Source organism: Amia ocellicauda, chromosome 2 (assembly GCF_036373705.1).
Source record: "Amia ocellicauda isolate fAmiCal2 chromosome 2, fAmiCal2.hap1, whole genome shotgun sequence".
Lineage (NCBI taxonomy): Eukaryota > Metazoa > Chordata > Actinopteri > Amiiformes > Amiidae > Amia > Amia ocellicauda.
Window position 1 is genome coordinate 935094 of NC_089851.1, and position 24654 is coordinate 959747.

General features: G+C 41.9%; 1 pseudogene; it reads left to right on the top strand.

The window, feature by feature from the left end:
* The first annotated feature begins 673 nt into the window (after positions 1–673).
* Positions 674–15383, top strand: LOC136712022 (sesquipedalian-1-like; annotated as a pseudogene).
* Positions 15384–24654: the final 9271 nt, after the last annotated feature.

Sequence of the window (24654 nt, forward strand, 5' to 3'; positions counted from 1 at the left end):
TAAAGGGCCCCTGAGCTGTGGAACAATATACCAGTCCATGGTAAAGATGCCCTATTGGCATAAGCCTGCAAGACACATTTCTTAAAATTATTTTCAATTCAATTTCTTTTCTATATAGCGCCCTTCACCACGAGTTGTCACAGAGTGCTTTCCCAGATTTAAAACAGTCAAGGACATCATGATGCTGTCACTGGGAGCACAAGAGCCAATTTATAACCATCAGACATGGAGGAGAAAGAGATTAGTTTCCACAGGCATCACACAGCTGGTTTCAGCCGAAATAAGTGTACATTGAGGTTCATTTGTACAATATATACATAATATATCACATGTTTATCATACAAAAAGCTCAGAGTACTTTGAGTGCATAACATTGAGATGCAATCTTTTATTCAACATTCAAAACTATTTTTTTTTTTTAATGCAAAACATGAATTACATTACATTCCTTTCAAGACCTGATTGTTATCACTAAATGACAAAGCAAAAACGGGTTATCACGGCAGCCTGTCAACTTCAGAGATGAATACATGGAAAATGCCCAGATGTTTCTATATATTAAAGAACTGGGACAGGGGCTTTACAAAAGTCATCTTCTGTTTACATTGGCTGGGTTCTAGTTTGCCCAGCCCTGTGAGTGAAGTTCAAAGACTCCCAAAGCTGAACTGGACTGATGCCCGTGTGCAATCAGCGAACTGCTGCTCTGAGGGAGGGGAGCCGGTGGTGCAGGCTGGCCTCTGTGACCGCTGTGCCACACTCGCAGGTACGGGAGGCTGGGTGGAGGATCAGCACGCTCAGAGAGCCTTTGTTTAATCGGTAAACAGAGATGTTATCTGGAGGCTCTTTGAAAAGAATCTAGATTTCTATAGAAATTAGACGGGAAACAATCTTTACTAATTAACATCCCAGCAGTCACATTTTCTTATGTGAACACATTCAGTGCTCAAAGTGTATTTTTAAACATTGAGTGCCTTCAGCAGTACAGCAGCTAATGTGTGTTAAACGTTCACATCAGTATAAAGAAAACCCTTGATCATATTACAACAACTCAACCGACCTATAAAAAAATCACAGACAAGCAAGGCCTGTTCAGGGAAAGATACAGAGTAGAGAGAGACACAGGTGAATGTCACTCGCAATGAGCCAGTTGAATTACAGCTCACACTCAGTGTTTTGATATTGCTTCATTTGTTCTACTGTTATTCCCATTCCCAGACTCTTGAAATTAAGTTCCCTCGCCTGGACAAACAGGACCCCTCAGGCAGGTGGGATGGGCGTCCCATGTGCCAAAATCAAGGGACCATGGCACTCAGAAAAAACCCATTCCAAACTAAGGTAACTAAAGTCAAACAATATTCAAACACCTCCACATACGTCATGTTTGGTCTCGATTGAAAAGGCATTCAACCAAAGAATGACTAAGTAAAGGAAGACTAGCTCTCACATTTTTACTTCCCTCTATCTCTTAAATAATGGACTAAACAAACCCTAATCACCATCGCTGCCACAGTGTAACAGAGGCTCTCCCTCTTAGGAGGACAAGAAGACCCCTAGTGCCCAAGAGAAGGAGGACACTGCAATAGCCCTTAAATGGAAAAAAACGGACTTTCTTTTTAAATTCACCTATTACAATTTACCAAGATCGAAACCCTGCCTAGTATGTATATGTCTGAGGTCCAAAAGGGAGATTCTAAAGATAACACAATCTAAAACAGCTGGAATCTAAAAGCTAAACCTTTACGATGTCAAAACATGCCACCTTGTTCAATCTCAAATTAAAGAGGAGAATTTAAAGATCTCAAAAATGTAAAAACTAACCACACCATACTCATACTCAGAAAGTTATCCATAAAAAAACTATTCAGGGACAGTATCTAAAACTCATGAAGGCTGTAACTTTCAAATATACAGCTTAGCAAAAGGAGAAGCAGACAGCCAGGCAACAGGCCATCTGAATTTTATGACACCCAAACCAACCAATCAGAAATTGGAGCGACAAAGATTAAAATCTCTTTGTCTAAAACATATAAAAAACATGGTTGGAAACTAGCAATTTGGAGAAGAACCCAGGAGGATTGGAAGACAGTGAAGTGGAAACCCAAAAAGAAATCCGGACCAGAACTTCTCTACCAGATGAGATGGTAAATGACTGCTTTCTAACTCAATTTGTCAGGGAACCAACCAGGGAGAGCGCATGCATTGACTTGATATTTTCAAATGACCAAGATAGAGTCAGAGGTACACTAGTTAGAGAACAAAGGCAAATTGTGATCACAATATGGTTAGCTTTGTATAGTATAGTATATTTTAAGAATATACTACTTGAGGCTCAGGAGAAATTTGTACCAAACTTAGCAAATTGAGGACCAACAAACACTGGCCAAAATGATTTAATAGAAGTATGCAAAAAAATATCAAGAGAAAGAAAATGGTTGTATAGCACATCCAAAAGGGATGGAGATGAAGCAAAATACAAAGAATATGTTGAGCTGCAAAGAGATCATAAGAAAGGGATCAGGAAAGCAAAGAGGGAAATAGAAAGAAACACAGCTCTTGGAGCTAAAACCAATGCAAAGAGCTTTTTTCAATATTACAACAGCAAGCGGTCAATAAAGGAGGAGGTGAAACAGATAAAGGGCAAAAATGGAAGTATCTTGGAAAATGAACAAGATGTAGCAAATATTCTAAATGAGTATTTCACAGAGGTTTTTACAAAAGAAAAGACAGATAACATGCCACAGGTTGACAATCAGTCCAGTCAAACCCTAAGAGAGATCAGGATAAATGAGGAGGAGGTACTAAAGGGACTAGCAGAATTAAAAGCCAACAAATCACCTGGGCCAGATGGGATATTTCCAACAGTACTTAAAGAATTGAGGGAAATTATTTATAGGCCACTAACTCAAATATTCCAAATGACACTTAGAACAGGGGATGAGCCAACTGACTGGAAGACAGCAAATGTCATAACTGCAGCTGTAGGTCACGTGAAAGCATATGATATGATATACTTAGATTTCCAAAAAGCTTTTGATAAGGTTCCACACCAAAGACTGATCTTCAAATTGGAAGCTGTAGGCATTCAGGGTAATGTAAGTAGATGGTTTATGAACTGGTTGATGTCTAGGAAACAGAGGGTGTTGATTAGAGGAGTCGCTTCTAACTGGAGTGAGGTTGTTAGTGGAGTTCCACAGGGATCAGTACTAGGGCCTGTGCTTTTTCTAATCTATATTCATGATCTGGACTCTGGGATAGTTAGCAAACTTGTCAAATTTGCAGATGATACTAAAATAGGTGGCTCAGCAGATACAATCTCAGCAGCACAGGCTATTCAGAGGGACTTAGATAATATTCAGTTGTGGGCCGACACCTGACAGATGAAATTCAATGTGGACAAGTGCAAGGAAATACATGCAGGTAACAGAAATGTCCACTATAATTACACTATGGGAGGAATAGAACTAGATGAAGTAACGCATGAGAAAGACCTAGGAGTCTATGTGGACTCCTCACTTTCTCCATCCAAACAATGTGGGGAAGCAATAAAAAAGGCAAACACAATGCTAGGGTATATTGTCAAAAGTGTAGAATTGAGCACAAGGGCAGTAATGTTCAGACTGTACAATGCACTAGTTAGAGCTCATCTGGATACTGTGTACAGTTCTGGGCTCCACACTTCAAGAAAGATATCGCTGCTCTAGAGGCAGTTCAGAGGAGAGCAACCAGACTTATTCCAGGTCTGAAGGGAAAGTCCTACTGAGAGACTGAGGGAACTGAACCTTTTCACCCTGGAACAGAGGAGACTACGTGGGGACTTGATCCAAGTCTTCAAAATCATGAAGGACATCGACCACATCAAACCAGAGGAGCTTATCCAGATCAGCAGGGACACACGCACCCGGGGACACAAATGGAAATTGGGCTTCAAGGCATTCAAGACAGAAAACAGGAGACGCTTCTTCACACAGAGAGACGTCACAATCTGAACAAACTCCCCAGTGATGTGGTAGAAGCTGAAAGTTTGGGAACAGTTAAAGACAGACTGGATAGTATCCTTGGATCACTCAGTTATTAATGGACACCAAACGAACACGATGGGTCAAATGGCCTCCTCTCAATTGTAAACTTTCTTATGTTCTTATGTTCTAATCATGACAATCCTTTTTTTTTAATCATCTTCATTATTATATACAACTGACTTGTCAGATGGATTCTGCAAAGAGAAGTCTTCACTTTAAAATAGATTTTAATAAATACCACAATGTATTGAGCATTATTTTCAATTGGCAAAATGTACTAGACTCGTAAAGGTCAAAATCTGCCCCCTCAGGTGATTGACAAGCATTTAAAAGAAGTTCACTGAAAAATCAATTGGAAAATTAAATTGATAGATCACATGGCAAAGAGCACAATAAATTAATGAATGTGTAGATTACACAGTGTGTCCTAGTGACAAGGAGACCCGCATGGTATCTTGCCTGACTGGTGCTCAGGTTGCAGATCTCCCTAAACTAGTAGACGGGCTACTGGCCAAAGCCGGGAGTAATCCACTGGTCATGGTCCACATTGGAACCAATGACATAGGAAAAGGTAGGACAGAGGCTCTGCAAGACACATTTAAAGAGTTAGGAACAAAACTAAAGAGCAGAACCTCCACGGTAGTTTTCTCTGAAATACTTCCGGTACCACGTGCCAGGCCAGGGAGACAGGCAGAGATTAGAAAGTTTAACACATGGTTGAAAGCTTGGTGTAGGGAAAAGGGGTTTAGGTTTATGGAGCATTGGTCTTTCTTCTGGGATAGATGGGACCTGTACATACCGGACAGTCTACATCTAAACAGAAGGGGGACTAATGCATTGGGAGAGCGTATGTGCAGTGAAATTGAGAATCATTTAAACTAGGAACCAGGGGGGCAGGGAGCTCTGACAATGGGAGATGTTCCACTAAGGAAAGAAAACCAAAGGAAACTGCTAGTAGGAAAGTCCTGAAATGTGTGTACCTCAATGCCAGGAGTATAAGGAACAAGATGTTAGACCTAGAAGCCACAGTGCTGGCATGTGACTATGATGTTGTAGGAGTGACAGAAACATGACTTACAGAAAATGATGGGGATGAATACAAGTTGAAAGGATACACACAGTTTAGGAGGGACAGGCAAAATAGAAGAGGTGGTGGGGTAGCATTATATGTGGAAAATTACATTGAAGCAGAAGAACTCAAATTAGAGCCCAGTAACAGAGCAGAACCTTTGTGGGTGAAACTTTTTAACAAGAGATCTGGAGGATTAGTGGTAGGAGTGGGTTACAGACCACCCAAGTCAGATATTCAGAAAGATGTTGCATGTAGCAAGGATGTGGCTGTTATAATGGGGGATTTCAATTTCCCAAACTTAAACTGTGAAAGCCCAGTTGGAACTACAGACACAGAAATAGAAATGGTTGAGATGGTAAATGACTGCTTTCTAACTCAATTTGTCAGGGAACCAACCAGAGAGAGCGCATGTATTGACTTGATCTTTTCAAATGACCAAGATAGAGTCAGAGGGATACTAGTTAGAGAACCAATGGCAAATTGTGATCACAATATGGTTAGCTTTGAGGTACAGTATACTTTCAAAGAACAAGGACCAAGTCTAACACAATGGTTTACAATTATAGAAAAGCAAACATTGAAGGAATGAAGCAGCACTTAGAAGAGGTAGACTGGAGCACACTGGATACAGATTCAGTTGAAAATGGATGGTTATATTTTAAGAATATACTACTTGAGGCTCAGGAGCAATTTGTACCAAGACATAGCTAAATGAGGACCAAAAAAACAAAATGGTCAAAATGGTTTAGAACATAAGAACAAGTTTACAATCGAGAGGAGGTCATTCGATTTTCAGTTTCTACCACATCGCTGGTGAGTTTGTTCAGATTGTGACGCCTCTCTGTGTGAAGAAGTGTCTCCTGTTTTCTGTCTTGAATGTCTTGAAGCCCAATTTCCATTTGTGTCCACAGGTGCATGTGTCCCTGCTGATCTGGAAAAGCTCCTCTGGTTTGATGTGGTCGATGCCTTTCATGATTTTGAAGACTTGCATTAAGTCCCCACGTAGTCTCCTCTGTTCCAGGGTGAAAAGGTTCAGGTCCTCAGTCTCTCAGTAGGACATTCCCTTCAGACCTGGAATAAGTCTGGTTGCTCTGCTCTGAACTGCCTCTAGAGCAGCGATATCTTTCTTGAAGTGTGGAGCCCAGAACTGTCCACAGTATCCAGATGAGCTCTAACTAGTGCATTGTACAGTCTGAACATCACTGCCCTTGTTCTCAATTCTACACTTTTGACAATATACCCTAGCATTGTGTTTGCCTTTTTTATTGCTTCCCCACACTGTTTGGATGGAGAAAGTGAGGAGTCCACATAGACTCCTAGGTCTTTCTCATGCGTTACTTCATCTAGTTCTATTCCTCCCATAGTGTAATTATAGTGGACATTTTTGTTACCTGCATGTATTACCTTGCACTTGTCCACATTGAATTTCATCTACCAGGTTTCGGCCCTCAACTGAATATTATCTAAGTCCCTCTGAATAGCCTGTGCTGCCGAGATTGTATCTGCTGAGCCACCTATTTTAGTATCATCTGCAAATTTGACAAGTTTGCTAACTATCCCAGAGTCCAGATCATTAATATAGATTAGAAAAAGCACAGGCCCTAGTACTGATCCCTGTGGAACTCCACTAACAACCTCACTCCAGTTAGAAGCGACTCCTCTAATCGACACCCTCTGCTTCCTATACATCAACCAGTTCATAATCCATCTACTTACATTACCCTGAATGCCTACAGCTTCCAATTTGAGGATCAGTCTTTGGTGTGGAACCTTATCAACAGCTTTTTGGAAATCTAAGTATATCATATCATATGCTTTCACATGATCTACAGCTGCAGTTGCGTGTTAAAAAAACTCTAATAAATTAGTAAGACATGATCTGCCTCGTCTAAACCCATGTTGACTATCCCCAAGAATATGGTTTTCATTAAGATGCTCCTCTGTTTTCTGTCTAATCATTTTCTCCAACATTTTACAGGTGATGCAGGTGAGACTGATTGATCTGTAATTTCCTGGCTCAGTTTTGTCCCCTTTCTTGTGGATTGGTATGACATTTGCTGTCTTCCAGTCAGTTGGCACATCCCCTGTTCTAAGTGTCATTTGGAATAATCGAGTTAGCGGCCTATAAATAATTTCCCTCATTTCTTTAAGTACTGTTGGAAATATCCCATCTGGCCCAGGTGATTTGTTTGTTTTTAATTCTGCTAGTCCCTTTAGTACCTCCTCCTCATTTATCCTGATCTCTCTTAGGGTTTGACTAGGTTTGTTAATCTGTGGCATGTCATCTGTTTTTTCTTTTGTAAAAACCTATGTGAAATACTCATTTAGAACATTTCGCACATCTTGTTCATTTTCCAAGATACTTCATTTTTTCCCCTTTATCTTTATTTATTTTCTTTAATCTCTATCCCTTTTGTATGCGTTATACAGCATTTTCTTTCTCTTGATATTTTTTTTGCATGCTTCTATTAAACCATTTTGGCCAGTGTTTTTTGGTAAAAATTTCTCCAAGCCTCAAGTGTTATTAACAGACCCCAGTGTATTCAGGTTTCTATATAGGGTCAAGAAAACATTTTTCTCATTGACACCATGTCATTAAATACATTATTTACAGTATATTTTAGCCCATGGACAAATTAACTGTGTTTTAGATAATGCTTAGTCAGGCAATACCGCAGGATGTACTATAGAGGTATCAGTTGTTTTACAGATGTGTACATTTTGTTGTCAAAATGACAGAAAAAACAATAGGGTGAAAAGGATGCTTAAAAATAGAATGATTGCACTTCAATCTATTTACCTAAAAGATATATTTTTGGCAGAACTGATTTAATGAGGACTTGAGTGGAGTGCTTTTGATGAAAGTATCTTTGTATTATGCTGTTGATTTGTACATTGTAGTGGTGCTGACACTGGGGTGAGTCTCTTTAAACCCATTCTGCTGGGAGTCGCCACTCACCAAGTATAGTTTGTCTGCTATCAGTTTCTAATGGTTTATTTTTTCACTTTCAGGCACTGAATGGATGTCCTTTATGCAACACTTTCGACTGCTGGCAGCCCAGATTTATTCCTACACAACGCACTCTGGATACAGATAATGGTCAGTAGACTAATCCACTGGGGATTTGTACAAAGCTCTTTTCCTACTATACCACACCGATGACATGTCTAATTTTATTGTATAATTTCACTATTGTATAATACCCTGGGAAGAGAATATTTGTTCCTTGTTTTGTGACAAATGATGATATTCAAAACAAAAGTATTTGTGTTGCTTTCAGAGTTGCTGAATCAAGAAGCTGAACGAACGCAGTGTGGTGCACTACGCCACCAGTGACTCTCCCCCAGACAGAACCGGCTTCCTCTATAACAAAGGAGAGCGTAACACGGCCTACCACTGGCGCTGGTTCATCCTGAAGGGTACATGCTGTTCTGCTTCAAGGACAAGGATAGCGTGATCATCCTGGAGGGCTGCACGGTGGAGCTGTGTGAGTCTACCGAGGACTATGTCTTCGCCGGCTGTACAAGATGCTGCCAGAGAGCCAGGCAGGCATGCAGTCCTGGGTGAAGGCTCTGTTGTGGGCCAGCTTCGACTACATCCAGGTGGTGCGGGAGCTGGAGAAGCAGCTGGAGGAGATGCAGGCGGTGCAGGGAGGCCCAATCGGCAACAGGGCCCTCAAGAAACAGGCTGGTCGCAGCAAGGCCACCCCCTGCCCCACTCCAGGCCCGCAGGCCGCATACGGAAGGATGTGCAAGAGTGTGTTTTTTTTCCCTTCACTTGTTACAAGTTTACAGCAGCATGGCAAGAAAGATCATAATCCACTTCCTCTATTTATACGAGTGGAAAGGTGTATTATTGCTTGAAAACTGGTCACTTCTTCTCCCTGGATATTAGAACTGTTGGATGTTGAAAGAAACCTACCAGTCAGAAGTAGCAAGGTCATGTGTGGCTTCATACAGAAGCTTTACTTTTATTATGCCATGCCAAAAGGTGCCTTTTTGTCCCACCAAAGGCACATATTGTTTTATGTATTATTTGTTTTACAACAAGGGTTGGTGCAGGGAAAGCCAGCAAAAACACAGAAACGCTGCAGCTGAATAACAGCTGAAACAACACGGAGCTGTATGTGCAATCAGCATTATCCACTATAGAGATTGTATTTCTATTGAAAAACTAATGAAATGAAGGGCACTGTGAACTGTAACAGTCATAAACCCAATTTCAGAACAGTATTCAGTGCTGGGGATTGTATGGGTCTGACTCAGAGGAAAGAGCTGACAAAGAAAAGTTGTTTTGAATTATATACTGTATTTCACTCCTGTTTTATAGTGTTAGTTCACCTTGAAGGTCAAATTGGACTGTGGGTTAGTCTAGTCTTTAGTCAAAGGCCATTCATAGGCCTAACATACGTGCATCTGGGGTACTGTTAATTCCCATCCTCCTAATGCCAGGAATGCACTAGACCAATTTCATAATCCTAACATCGCTGATCCTCTGACATTAAACTACTGTCTTTCCTGTTGTTTTTTTGTCTTGCCAAAGTCAACCCTCAACCCCCACTTTTCTGAATCTTTGATATATTTTGACACTTTCTGAAAATGTTCTGTTACAAATTGCACATGTAATTTGGGGGAAAATAATAAAACAACAATTAAAGTTAATTAATATTGCCTAACAGAAATGTATAGGATATTAAAAGGTAAGATTTGGGACATATTTATTTTTCATCGGTGGTTCATTTTCTACTGCAGCCACCCATCCCATGCAACTTCCAGAAATTGGGCCTCCATCACCAAACATTGGGAAGCCCTGCTCTAGACAATGTGGCATAGACTGGGGGGTCATACATTACACGATTCTGCACTTACTCCTGTGGATTCTCGCTACCACTCTATCTCACGATAACAAAATGATGGATGGTATTTGTTGTGGTGTTGTTCATGTGGCTGTAACACCAATACAAGTTCCTAGCAATCACTGTGACAGTTCCCTGTTTCTGGTGTTTATTTACCCCCCCACTGTCATGTCAGGAGATGTCATGAGAAGAGGACCCAGGTGCGGGGCTATAGCTGGTCATGATGGGAAAAGGACTGAGAAGCAGGCTATAAGGGTTTAGAAGGGAAATCCAAGAGACTTAGTCTAAAAAGGCTGGCAAAAGGTCAGTCAATCAGCAAACAGAGTTCTAGGGGAAATGCAGGAGTCGTAAACCAAGGCAGAAGCAAGGTCAGGTACACAGAGAGTCATGAAACACTGAAAAAGGGCGTGGAATAGATTCACTAACGAACTCAAGACTTCACAATAACTGAGGGAAGAGAGGGATATATATAGAGAGAGCACAGAGGAAGCACAAAGCAGAGCAGTGGAGTGTTGATCCAATGGGAGGGAAGAATGTCAATTAATCAATCAATGAATCAATCAATTTTTATTTGTATAGCGCCCTTCGCAGGGTAGCCACAGAGCACTTTACAGACTAGTAAACATACAACAAATGTACAGCAAAATAAAATAATACATAGATACAATAAAGTAAAATAAATATAGACCTGTAAACATTTTACATGATCTAGAATAAAGTGAGTGAACATTTAAGTAAATAAACCATTTAGGCAAGGAGTAGAGAAAAACAAACACTCCTATGGATGGCATGTAGGAGAAAATGAATCTCTGGGGGTCCACGGCTTAGGGCCCAGGCCTAATGGCTGCCTCCCCTCCAGGCAGTATAGTTATTACAGCAGCAAGGAGATCAGAAAGCTCTTGATTGGTGCTGCTGGCTGTGCTCTTCCTCTGGAGGAGGCCTCTCGCTGGCCATCGGGGGTGGGGGGGTTGGACCATCAACAGACTTTGGGTGGCGATGGCTCGTCAGACCTTGGGTGTGGATGCCCCATTGGCCCTCCAGGTCGTGTTGAGTTCAGGATGAATGGAGTGTTTCTGCTGGGTAGATGCACAGTCCTGACGGGCAGGCTGGGCCAGTCGGTGGGCAGCAGGGAGTCAGTGGGCTCAGGTCTCGTGATGCAGGAAAACAACATCCCGGATTCTGCGGCTGACATCTGTGACTGTGTTCTGCTCCTGTGGTTGAATTTCAAAGGCTCTGTGTGTGTGTGTGTGTGTGTGTGTGTGTAATTATAACCCAGACTATGAAACACAATCTGCTAGACATGCCTGATTATTTATTGGGAACTGGATGTTTTTTGGGAAAATGCAAAACAATAACAACTGCTATTATTCTATTACAAAGAAATATATACGGTTCATAACTGCTATCACACCACAGTCACCCAACCCTCTTTGGTCAGTATAAAAGAGCTGGGCTCCGGGCACCACTAACCAGAGAGAAAGAACCTCTGACAGACAGACTGTCTCCACTCACCACTGCACCGACCCACTGACTCACTACCTACAGGTAAGAGAGACACCTGTCCTACATGTTCTTTTCCTTCAGAAATCCTGATTGATTTGAATCCACTATTAATATCTTTATTATACGAGAAAGGATCACAAATATTCAGAGTATAGTTAATAGATGTTACAAGAGAACGAGATACGAGCTGGCAGGAATAATGAAGCCAAAACTGCAGAACTGTTGCAGAATATGTGAATGGATTAATGTGGAGAGACATCTGGCAGAGATCACCGAAGCCACATTAATGACAAATAAAAGCAGACCGTAGCTGCAGTCCTAATGAAGATGAGTTTGATGATCTTCAACAAGTGTGCTGTGCTAGTTGAGGTGATGACGTCACTTCCTGCCCAGCTGTGTCCAACTGGTGACTCTCTTTCTGGGGGGTTGATTTTCCAGCTATTGCTCCAGCTGCTGCTGCTGCACTTGAACGTCGACACTGAATTAATCTTGTTAACAGGTAAACTGAAAGTGTGAAATGGGCACAATTAAACAGTGTTACTCATACACAATGCATGAAAAATTAATAAGAGTTAAAACATGATTTTAGTGTGAAAATGTAGTCCGCATGCTCTATTCTCTATCTGTTCTCTTTGTTCTTTTAATTTGAGAGAAACTCAGTTTGTTCTTCAGTCTAGTTATCAATGTCATCACTAATGTCTGAGGTCCTCGGGGCGCCTGCACCCTGCCCTGACTCTCCTCCTCTCTCTCCTTCCTCTAGGAGAACGTCAGCATGAGAGCTCTGATCACAGCCCTGCTCTGTGTCATCCTGTGGTGTTCAGGTATGAGCAGAGTGTGGAAGGAGACATTTTCACAATGGTGCGGCTACTAATGCAGCTCTGAGGAGCTGCTGTTGTGGACTTTTTACAGTGTTATGGTTCGTGATCTCCATATTAGACAGATGGGATACACTTGGTTGTGCAGTGAACTGTGGAGTCTGTGTGTGGAGCCTTACAGTGACTCCATCCCTATTCCTTGAATTATAAAGCACATTGAGAAACCAGCCAACCACAGAGCAGCATTTTCAAACATTCCTATACTTGTTATCTTGTGTATAAATGTCATCCCGTTCAGAGAATTATCAGGATTTTATAACTCTTCAGTTACCAGCAACATTTCAGGACACTTAATGCTAGCATAGAAACACAACACAGATCAGCTACAGTAGATCAGTTACAGCGGATCCTGGATCAAAACATTTTTAGATGGTGAGACAGGGGGGTGATTGTTAAATTTAACCAAATAAATGTAGTTTTTTTCATTATAAAGATATTTTTGTATAATCCTTACATGTGTGATTCATAATAAGTTTAAAGGTTGAATAATCTCTCTTATGCACCGTTTCCACTGGCGGACGCGTCCGTGTTTTGTGGAGGTTAAATATCTAATGCTGGACGCGTCCGTAAGCGTCCGTCCCACTGAGGACATGATTCACTTTCAGGATTGGAGGTGTGTGTTTGACTTGAGACACAGGGAGGAGATCAGAGACATTGTGTCATTGCTGTGTGCGATCTTGAAGAAATTATTAGCAGCATGGAGTGAAATCCACGTACAGAAACAATGACTGCTTACAGTTAATATCCGAGTGCATTAAAAACGTGGATTTCACAGGACCGGTGCAGCGCTGACCAGTTACAATAAACTGAAGGATAATAATGGTATTAATATTGTATGACAGCTGGCCGGTGTTCAGGCTGTGTGTGTGAATGTGTGCAGGACAATCCAGACACAGTCCGTGTGAAGGGACACGATTCAGTTAACGAGTCCATTTACAAGATAAATTAACGAATAAATTAATACAGCAGATCTGGGTTTCCTCTAAAACATTAAGGACTGGTTTAATAAATGCGTCCATAAACGCCATGACTGAGACGCGCGCACTTTAGTTCAATTATAAGCTGCTATATTGTATCTGGATGATTAATCGTGAAACGTGTGTATTTTGTTTCAGCTGTAACTTGCCCTGGTTAAGGATCTGATAAATACATTATAAATAATACTGCAAATAGTATCGTTTGCAGTTACAAATCTGTAGTAAGAGTAACACGTTAAGGGAGTCACGCTGTGCCGTTTAAAATACATATATACTATCAATACATATTCGCTATTTATGTTATTGTTGCGCATGGAACCGTATTCTTATGTGAACATGCGTGTGTGAATATAATGTTGTCTCTACACGTTCAGCTCTTCCTAATATCTCTAACAGAAACGTGTGTTTATTACGCTGTTTATAATCATGTAACGCACAAATAATAAAACAGACACAAAGTCCTGTCCAGTCAGGCTGTCGCTCGTACTGTTTCCTGTCTCTGTTTGAACCCGAACACAAACCCAACACACAGTCGCTGCTGCTCATCAGAGACGGATCTCAGCGGCTGGTTACACAGCAGCTCTGGACGGCACGACACGGTGGAACCGAGGCATTAGTCATTCTGCACAGTTTGGGCAGCCAGTTTCCTCTCAATCAAACTGCACTGGATAACATGTCTTATACAATAAGAGACACCCTTTACACGACGTATGAACGCACAGTAATATAGTCAGTTTACTGGTACACGTCCTGCTGTGACGCCAGTCTGTCCACCAGCTTGCTGTGCCGTCACACGCTATGCAGTCCCCCCCACGGACACTACCCCGGGCGCGTATGGATCGGGCATCGTGCCCAGGGGCTGGGTCTCTTTCAGTGGCCAATGCTTCAGGTACTTTGGAGAGCAGAAGACATGGGCTGAAGCGGAGGTAATTGTCAATAGAAAATATAGATGGGTAATGCATCACTGTATGTGCCTTTTGCTCTGCTCTGCATTGACCATCTGTAATTGCCTACCACTGAAACACTGCCACATTGGCCAGCTTTATAGCACCATTATGGAAGCAGTGATTATTGGAGAGGTCATGTAGTCATGCTGCATGTAAAGTAAAGTCAGGGACTGAATATTTCACACATGCTCTTAAGAAGTGACTTTCCATGTGTTCCCTCTGCGTTAAACTATCTCTGCTTAAATGCAAATGAATTGACAGACTTGGCTTTATTTAAATTATTGGGAGATACAAATACAATTTATTGTGCAGCTGTTGCCGAAATTGTCAAAAATAAGAGGCAAGAACAGGGACCTCACAAGATTTCCTCCTAAATCTGCATTGTAACTTCATGTGAAAACAAGCAAGCAAGGAAACTGACCCTGTGTTCGTTGTTTCTGATTTGTATTTCATTACTGTTTGTATTTTTCAGGAGTGTGCAATTTGATCATATTATTCATGTGTGTCTCCCTGTCTCTTTCTCTAGAGTTTCTGTACCCAACTGGGTGGGAATCTGGCCTCGATCCACAGCTTAGACGTCCACTCTTTCTTGATGTACTACACCAGGACAGTCACCTGGGTGGGAGGGACAGACTGCCAGCAGGTACAGTACTTGTCATGTGTAGCGTGCTCTCTGGATGGGGAAGCAGCACTGAGGGAACCAGTGTGGCTGAGACATCTTTCACTAGAGCTACTAGCTAGTTAACCAACTACAGACACCTGCCTGACTGACTCTCAGCTGACCCAGGCCATGCGCAGGTCCCCCTGGTAGTTGACATCAGACCCCATGGACATTTGAGCAGACTCCAACAGGGAATCATTTACTTCTGGCTGAAAATACAGTTTCCCCAGGGAAAGTAATTTGAAAATAAACTGAAAATAAATGTATTTTTATTTATTGTATCTATGCTATTTCCTGGTAACATTGTTGCAAATGCAAATTATAATGACAAGACCTCAGGAAAGAAGGCTGAAGGTTCTTTAAAACATCTTGGAGTCCCAACAATGACTACATGTACTGTTTAGCACAGAACAATACTCTTGAGTTTCATGCTGTCCTTCTGCTCCACAGAACGGAGTGTGGATGTGGAGTGACGGCTCCAAGTGGGGCTACAGCAACTGGAATAGAGGAGAACCAAATGACTCTAACGGAATCGAAGGCTGTGTCCAAATCAACTATGGAGGTGACATTTACGTGCTACACATGATCTGTTAAGGGCCCTTGGGGCAGCTTCACTTCTCTGAAAGTCAGGTGTGCTGTGTGTTGCCTAAACCATCTACTGCGGATGCCAGTATGTAATAATATATTAAATATTATACTGAGGCTCTGAGTCTATGTGAACAAGAATGCAGTCATTTTAATAATTATGAAGAAGAACACTATCCCTGCTATTTGATTCAGTATTGGAAATGTCTAGAAAGGTTGTACTTTGGTTGCATTTCTTGTTTTGACAAAAAACATTGCAGAAGTGTACTAAACGCTAAACTTCTTGTAAATATTTAATTCTCTGTATTTCTATATTTGCTAGTACCTGTTTCTCCAGAAGCAAGTTATATTAATATACATTTTACATTGCTGTTACAGCATCGCCTGGAGTTTAGAAATATGTCTTGCCACAAGGTTACAGTTCTGTGTTCACTGTATTACAATGTTGCCACAAAGTTATTTGGTAAGCTGAGCTGTACTGTATCTCCTGAGCCTTGACCTTGGATATAAGGCAGTCTATCATTGTAAAGCACTGGATTCACTTTCCCCTTTAACTTCTTCAGGGACACAAGGATGGAATGACGCACCTTGTTCTTTACGATATGCATTTGTCTGTGGCAAGAGGATGTGAGAAGAAGACTGAGAAGTTACTGAATAAGAAGAAGAACAAAACCATGTTTGCCGCCCAATCAGCAGCAGAGTGCTTGTCATTGTTGCAGTATTTCAGAAAAGTGCAGCAGGGTGGCTGCAGATTACCCTGGTTTTCTTATGTAAAAGATGAAAATCAAGTAACTTTGTGAAGGATTGAGAAGATTGATGAGACTGCTTTCAATATCTTCTGAGTAGTTATATTTAGTTTGATTAGAGAGATGACACATGTATTTGTTTAGGATTGTTTTAATTAACTTCTGTCTGAATGTGAACTCTTTTAAATAAACATTTTTTAACATTCACTTTGTGTAAGATGTGTTTGTCCTGGGGGTGTCTGTGGCAGTAATATGTACAAAGGTGCTCTTTCACATTTGTCTCAGTTTGAACTTGGAACAGTATTGTGTCCGACAGGCAGCAAGGCAGCCCCAGCTGGCTGACACAGGGCACAGGACTTTAATCGCCCACCCAGAATTACCACCTGATGCCCCGAGGTCAAGGGAAGTCACCCTGCAACACTGGGTTACCATCCAGATGTGACCAGTTGACACTTAATTTTTCAGCCAGCTACTCGACTCAGCTGCTGGTCCAGTCACTGGTCCTCTCCCGCCTGGACTACTGCAACTCCCTCCTGGCCGGCCTGCCTGCATCTACTACCTGCCGCTCCAGCTCATCCAGAACTCTGCGGCTCGTCTGGTGTCTCTCTGCCACGATTCACACACACTACTCCACTGCTCCGCTCCCTCCACTGGCTCCCGATAGCGGCACGCATTCAGTTCAAGACTTTGACCCTCACCTACCGCTGTCTGGACCACACTGCACCAAGCTACCTTCAGTCACTCGTCTCTCCATACATCCCCTCCAGACCACTGCGCTCCTCCAGTGCCAGAAGACTAACTCTGCCTCCTCTCCACTCTCCTTCCTCCAGAGCTGCTCCTTCTCATCCCTGGCCCCTAAGTGGTGGAACGACCTGCCCACCGAAGTCAAAACAGCGAGTCCTTGACCTCATTCCGGCGCTTACTCAAGACGCATCTCTTCCGACAGCACTTGTAATATTAGTCCTCTATCCCTGCTAGACAGCACTTCACAGTTTTATTATGCTTCTCACATTCTTGATTGTTTTCCTCCTTGCTCCCTTTCCCGTAGCCCCTGAGTGTGACCCTACATCTTGACAGCACTTAGCTTTCACCGTACAGGATGTAGGACCTCACTTACTGTACTTGTGTAAATTGTAAATTGGAAGTTGTAAAATGTATTATATTTTGAATTGCTATGTTTAATGTAAATTTAATTTGTAATGTTTGATGCCTTGTACTTAACTGTATTTTTGCACTTTGTTTTGCACTTATGTTGTAAGTCGCCCTGGATAAGGGAATCTGCCAAGAAATAATTTTAAATAATAATAATAATAAAAAAAAAAATAAAAAAAAAAATAATAATAATAATAATAATAATAATAATAATAATAATAATAATAATAATAATAATAATAATAATAATAATAATAATAATGGTAAGGAGGAGCAGGTGAGGTAATTGTTGCAATAAACAGGGATGATAATTCAATAATCAGGTGGATGGGAAACCAGGGAAAAACAAGTCCAAAACTGGGACAAGGGTGACATCTGGCCTGAAATGCTTGTACCTCAATTCCAGGAGTATAAGAAACAATATGTTTGACCTAGAAGCCACAGTGTTGGCATGTGACTTTGAAGTTGCAGGAGTGACAGAAACATGACTTACCGAAAATGATAGGGATGGATACAAGTTGAAAGGATACACACAGTTTAGGAGAGACAGGCAAAGAGGTGCAAAGAGGTGGTGGGGTAGCATTATATGTCAGAAACGATGATGAGGAGAACTCAAATTACATCCTTCTAACGTAACAGATTCTGGAGGATTAGTGGTAGGAGTGTGTTACAGACCACCCAGCTCAGGAAGATGTTGCACTCTATAATGTAATCAGGACTGCATGTAGTGTAATGGTTGCGGTTCAGTACCACAGGGAAACAAGGCTGCACACCAGCTGGATCGCTTCTCCTTAGTTGTGTTATTTGTACATCTGGTAATACATACATCAAAACAGTGTCAAAAGGCAACTCCCAGTCTGAGCATACGATACAACTTCCGTCATAATACACTTTTTACAGATTGTACAGTATTTTATGAAATAGTTATTCACACATACATATAAACTAAAAGTAATAATAGTAGAATAGTGTGCGAACAGGGCCCAGCATACAGTGCATCCGGAAAGTATTCACAGCGCTTCACTTTTTCCACATTTTGTTATGTTACAGCCTCATCCGAAAATGGATTAAATTAATAATTTTCCTCAAAATTCTACAAACAATACCCTATAATAACAACGTGAAAGAAGTTTGTTTGAAATCTTTGCAAATGTATTAAAAATAAAAAACAAAAAAAGCACATGTACATAAGTATTCACAGCCTTTGCCATGACACTCAAAATTGAGCTCAGGTGCATCCTGTTTCCACTTGATTGGAGTCCACCTGTGGTAAATTCAGTTGATTGGGCATGATTTGGAAAGGCACACACCTGTCTATATAAGGTCCCACAGTTAGCAATGCATGTCAGAGCACAAACCAAGCCATGAAGTCATAGGAATTGTCTGTAGACCGCCGAGACACATTGTATCAAGGCACAGATCTGGGGAAGGGTACAGAAAAATGTCTGCAGCATTGAAGGTCCCAATGAACACAGTGGCCTCCATCATCCATAAATGGAGGAAGTTTGGAACCACCATTACTCTTCCTAGAGCTGGCCACCCAGCCAAACTGAGCGATCGGGGGAGTCAGGGAGGTGACCAAGAACCCGATGGTCACTCTGACAGAGCTCCAGCATGTCTCTGTGGAGAGAGGAGAACCTTCCAGAACAACCATCTCTGCAGCACTCCACCAATCAGGTCTGTATGGTAGATTGGCCAGACAGAAGCCACTCCTCAGTAAAAAGGCACATTACAGCCCACCTGGAGTTTGCCCAAAGGCACCTGAAGGACTCTCAAAATTGGCCTGAATGGCAAGCGTCATGTCTGGAGGAAACCAGGCACCGCTCATCACCTGGCCAATGCCATCCCTACAGTGAAGCATGGTGGTGGCATCATCATGCTGTGGGGATGTTTTTCAGCAGCAGGAACTGGCAGACTAGTCAGGATTGAGGGAAAGCTGAATGCAGCAATGTACAGAGACATCCTTGATGAAAACCTGCTCCAGAGCGCTCTGGACCTCAGACTGGGGCGAAGGTTCATCTTCCAACAGGACAACGACCCTAAGCACACAGCCAAGATAACAAAGGAGTGGCTACAGGACAACTCTGTGAATGTCCTTGAGTGGCCCAGCCAGAGCCCAGACTTGAACCCAAATGAACATCTCTGGAGATATCTGAAAATGGCTGTGCATCAACGCTCCCCATCCAACCTGATGGAGCTTGAGAGGTCCTGCAAAGAAGAATGGGAGAAACTGCCAAAAATAGGTGTGCCAAGCTTGTAGCATCACACTCAAAAAGACTTGAGGCTGTAATTGGTGCCAAAGGTGCTTCAACAAAGTATTGAGCAAAGGCTGTGAATACTTATGTACATGTGCTTTTTTTGTTTTTTATTTGTAATAAATTTGCAAAGATTTCAAACAAACTTCTTTCACGTTGTCATTATGGGGTATTGTTTGTAGAATCGTGAGGAAAATAATTAATTTAATCCATTTTGGAATAAGGCTGTAACATAACAAAATGTGGAAAAAGTGAAGCACTGTGAATACTTTCTGGATGCACTTGTAAGATATTTGTTAGAATATATTTTTCTATGGGAAATTCTATACTGGTTTGGTAGAGGAAACAGACCTCCTCCCTTTGATCTAAGTTCCCTGGTAGCCCTAGTAGCCCTGGTAACCCTATCTTTATGACCAGAGACCAAAAGGGACCTGTCCTCTGATTGGCTCCTAGCCAAATTCGAAATGACCCCCACTTCTAAATTACTTTAGCATAAGGCACCCAAGTCATGGTGGTGGCAAAATGCTATTGGTTGGAAGGAAACCTTATAAAAGGGAAAACAAAGAGAATTTGAGTTCTCTTAACTTCTTCATCCTGCAACGAGACACAAGACAGAGCTGGAGGGAGACAGAGAGCGACACACCGCTTCCTGCCTGACCAGACTGGCTTATAAGCTGTACTGTGAGGAGAAAGAAGAAAATGGGTATGATCTGTTTCTTACTGTAATCCAGCAGAAGCTTAATATTACTTATTTTCAGTAATATAATTGAATGATATTAGTTTCCTATTTTTGTCCAAATAAATGATTATTGCACATCTGTGACTTGACCGCATCTTCCCTCTAAAAAGAATCTTAAAAGAGAAACCAATTGACCTATGAGTTTTCAGTTCAACTATTTATTTAGATTGACTGAAAAACCAAGCATATCTAATTCTCTTACATGCTGTAATTTTTTATGACGTGTGACGTCACCTTATGAAATATGCCTACGTCATATCCGAAAGGAAGTGTACACCTATTTCGCCCTCAGCCACAACGCTGCCCACCCCTATCCCCCTCCCCTCTCCTTCTCCATTGAACAGATAGTTTCTTAAAAGACTGCCAGCTAAAGCCAGCACTCAAATAATGATTTAAAGCTGTAAACATCCTAGGGTTCAAACTTTAGACTTAAACACTAAGACAGGGTCCTAAAACAGTGAACAGAAATAAATCTGTTAGATTGATGGGCATTTTAGATCTTTATAGTTATTTTCTTGGTCCAGGGTAATTTCTACCTCTTATAAATGACTGAAATAGTGTTAGTGTTAGGGGTCTATAGGGCTAGATGTTTTATTTAATTTCAAAAGTTTTTATTTTTTCATGGCCAAAAGGTTTTAATACAAGTGTCGGGTTGAGAGGAGAGAGGACGGCACCATCTTGGCGTCTAGTTGAAATTTGCCACGATGCAATTTTATTGGTTGTGGGGAGGTGACCGGGGCGTTGCAAGGGGGTAGGCATCCTAGGCCATTGCCTGGGGCCCCGGGCTGAGGGGGCCCCCTCCCCCCCGGCTCTCATGGAAGAAAACTCTGCCGTACCCGCCCCCGGCATCACTGTCGGGAATTATTTTGCCTGGAGCCCCCAGATACCCTAGAATCGCCTCTGGGTGGTGATATGTTAAATTGTCACTCAAATTCTGGCCCAGAACAAAGACTCACAAACACCCCAGCACTGTTCCATAGGTATAAGTATGAGGGCAAGGGGCTTCCGCTCAGCAGCCTCATAATCACATTTCAATTGAATTGAAGACCGTGTCTTACTGAAGATCCACAATGGCAGGAAACAGCATCAGAGATTTTGATATAAATGAGTTTTTCGGTAAGTCTTCAGATTCATTGCATTGTCACAGCATGAATTATGTACATGTTTTGTAAATAATGCTATAACATCTGTTTTAAGCTCTGCAACCTTATTAATTCCAAATGCCGAGGAGATTATCTGGAACACCTCTGTGACTAACGCAGGTAAGCTTTTTCTGTTTGTAGAGGTCTGTGTATGAAATGTCTGTGCGTGTGTGTTTTTAATCATTTCTTTAGAGTTTTTAAATGTTTTAAATTCTCAGATTATATATATATATATATATATATATATATATATATATATATATATATATATATATATATATATATATACACTCACCTAAAGGATTATTAGGAACACCTGTTCAATTTCTCATTAATGCAATTATCTAACCAACCAATCACATGGCAGTTGCTTCAATGCATTTAGGGGTGTGGTCCTGGTCAAGACAATCTCCTGAACTCCAAACTGAATGTCTGAATGGGAAAGAAAGGTGATTTAAGCAATTTTGAGCGTGGCATGGTTGTTGGTGCCAGACGGGCCGGTCTGAGTATTTCACAATCTGCTCAGTTACTGGGATTTTCACGCACAACCATTTCTAGGGTTTACAAAGAATGGTGTGAAAAGGGAAAAACATCCAGTATGCGGCAGTCCTGTGGGCGAAAATGCCTTGTTGATGCTAGAGGTCAGAGGAGAATGGGCCGACTGATTCAAGCTGATAGAAGAGCAACTTTGACTGAAATAAGCACTCGTTACAACCGAGGTATGCAGCAAAGCATTTGTGAAGCCACAACACGTACCGTACAGCCTTGAGGCGGATGGGCTACAACAGCAGAAGAGCCCACCGGGTACCACTCATCTCCACTACAAATAGGAAAAAGAGGCTACAATTTGCACAAGCTCAACTAAATTGGACCGTTGAAGACTGGAAAAATGTTGCCTGGTCTGATGAGTCTCGATTTCTGTTGAGACATTCAGATGGTAGAGGCGTAAACAGAATGAGAACATGGATCCATCATGCCTTGTTACCACTGTGCAGGCTGGTGGTGGTGGTGTAATGGTGTGGGGGATGTTTTCTTGGCACACTTTAGGCCCCTTAGTGCCAATTGGGCATCGTTTAAATGCCACGGCCTACCTGAGCATTGTTTCTGACCATGTCCATCCCTTTATGACCACCATGTACCCATCCTCTGATGGCTACTTCCAGCAGGATAATGCACCATGTCACAAAGGTCCAATCATTTCAAATTGGTTTCTTGAACATGACAATGAGTTCACTGTACTAAACTGGCCCCCACAGTCACCAGATCTCAACCCAATAGAGCATCTTTGGGATGTGGTGGAACGGGAGCTTCGTGACCTGGATGTGCATCCCACAAATCTCCATCAACTGCAAGATGCTATCCTATCAATATGGGCCAACATTTCTAAAGAATGCTTTCAGCACCTTGTTGAATCAATGCCACGTAGAATGAAGGCAGTTCTGAAGGCGAAAGGGGGTCAAACACAGTATTAGTATGGTGTTCCTAATAATCCTTTAGGTGAGTGTATATATATAGTCATGGTTCCAAGCCCTTACCCTCTTTCCCCACTAGTGGCCGCCAATGTTCCCTTGCCTTTTTCTTCTCCCTTCACTGCTTTCCTTTGTCACTTGTCACTTTGTCATTCCTCCACACTGTGCACTTCTGTTCATTTCCTCTACTCTTATTGGTCCTTCACCTGCCTTCCTAGTTTCGGCTTCCCTTTATAAACCCCTCACTGCCCTCACTCAGGGTGAAGTGTTGTCAGTTCTTCCTGTGCCACCAAGCGTGTGCGTGTGCGTGTGCGTGTGCGTTCCACCCTATGCCTGCTGGGATTGGCTCCAGCTTCCCCTTGACCCTCACCCGGATATACAGTTTTGAAAATTGATGTAATAGTTATTGGAAATGTTCCTTTTGTCTAAAGAAATGGGGCTTCTTTAAAATCAACTTGACTACAAGCGGGGGTGAGGTGGTATTGCAATGTACCTTCTGCTTTGAGTGAGTTTTCTCAATTTTTTTTAACTTGTTAGGCATCCAATTCCTGAAATACACATCAGGAAACAAAACAATAAATCAGAAACAAGTTAGAGAATGAAGTCAAACATCATTCACACTGATAATTCCCCTGGAAGGAAATATCAAAAGTGTGTGCAGTGAACAAGGATTGAAAACGATTGCATAACATCTGAGTTCCAGGAGGATTATGTTGCCTCAAGTGTAGAGTGCAGAGACACAATCCAAAGGGAGAAAAACATTGTACAGCAAAAGTTTGAGGCCAAATGGAATGAGTTTCAAAAGAGCATGACTTCACAGAGACAAGTGCAGGAAGCGGAGAAGCGGGTTATGTCACGGAATTTAAGAGTGCTCACAGAAGAGATGAATAACCTGCAACTGAACAAAGAGGGAGAAATACCAGAAACTAGAAGTGTCTGAGAAGCAGCGCAGACAGCAGGAGGAGAGAATGAGGAAGGTGATCGATGAACAAATCACCCGAGAGCTGAAAGAAATCGATGATCGATACCGTGTCGACTTGATTACAATATTAGGAAGAACAGATACCTAAAACCGTTAGGTTAGGTGCCAGAGCTATGGGTGGTGCCTGTCAGGCATGGGCTCATTGGGTCCGGGTGGATCATTCAATGGAATGCCATTTTTGATTGCAATGTCGTGGAGCACAGTGCAAGCCTTGACAAAGTTGCAAACCTAAAAAGGAATTTGCACATTGTATTACATTAATGTAATGGCATTGGAAGGAATGTCATTTCAGAGGCAAACCTTGCTAGGCTGGTATTGCAGTGTGCCTCCTGTCCCAGACAAGCACAGCCAACGCCCTTTCAGCAGGCCTATGGTGCGCTCCACTGTTCTAGTGCGTGTGTGGGCTTGGTTGAATCTTGCCTCTTGTTGGTTTGAGGGGTTTGTGAGGGGAGTCATCAGCCATGTTTTTAATGGGTAGCCCCGGTCTCCTGCAGTTATGAACACAACATTCAGATATTGTTTTTCAGTAGAGGTCTAACATAATAATAATAATAATATTTGCATATAAAACATAAGTCACTTACCAATAAGCCATCCATCCTCAACAGCTCCTTCCTGGAGGTTAAGGCAGATTGAATTGTTCTGCACAATTAATGAATCATGTGTGCCACCTG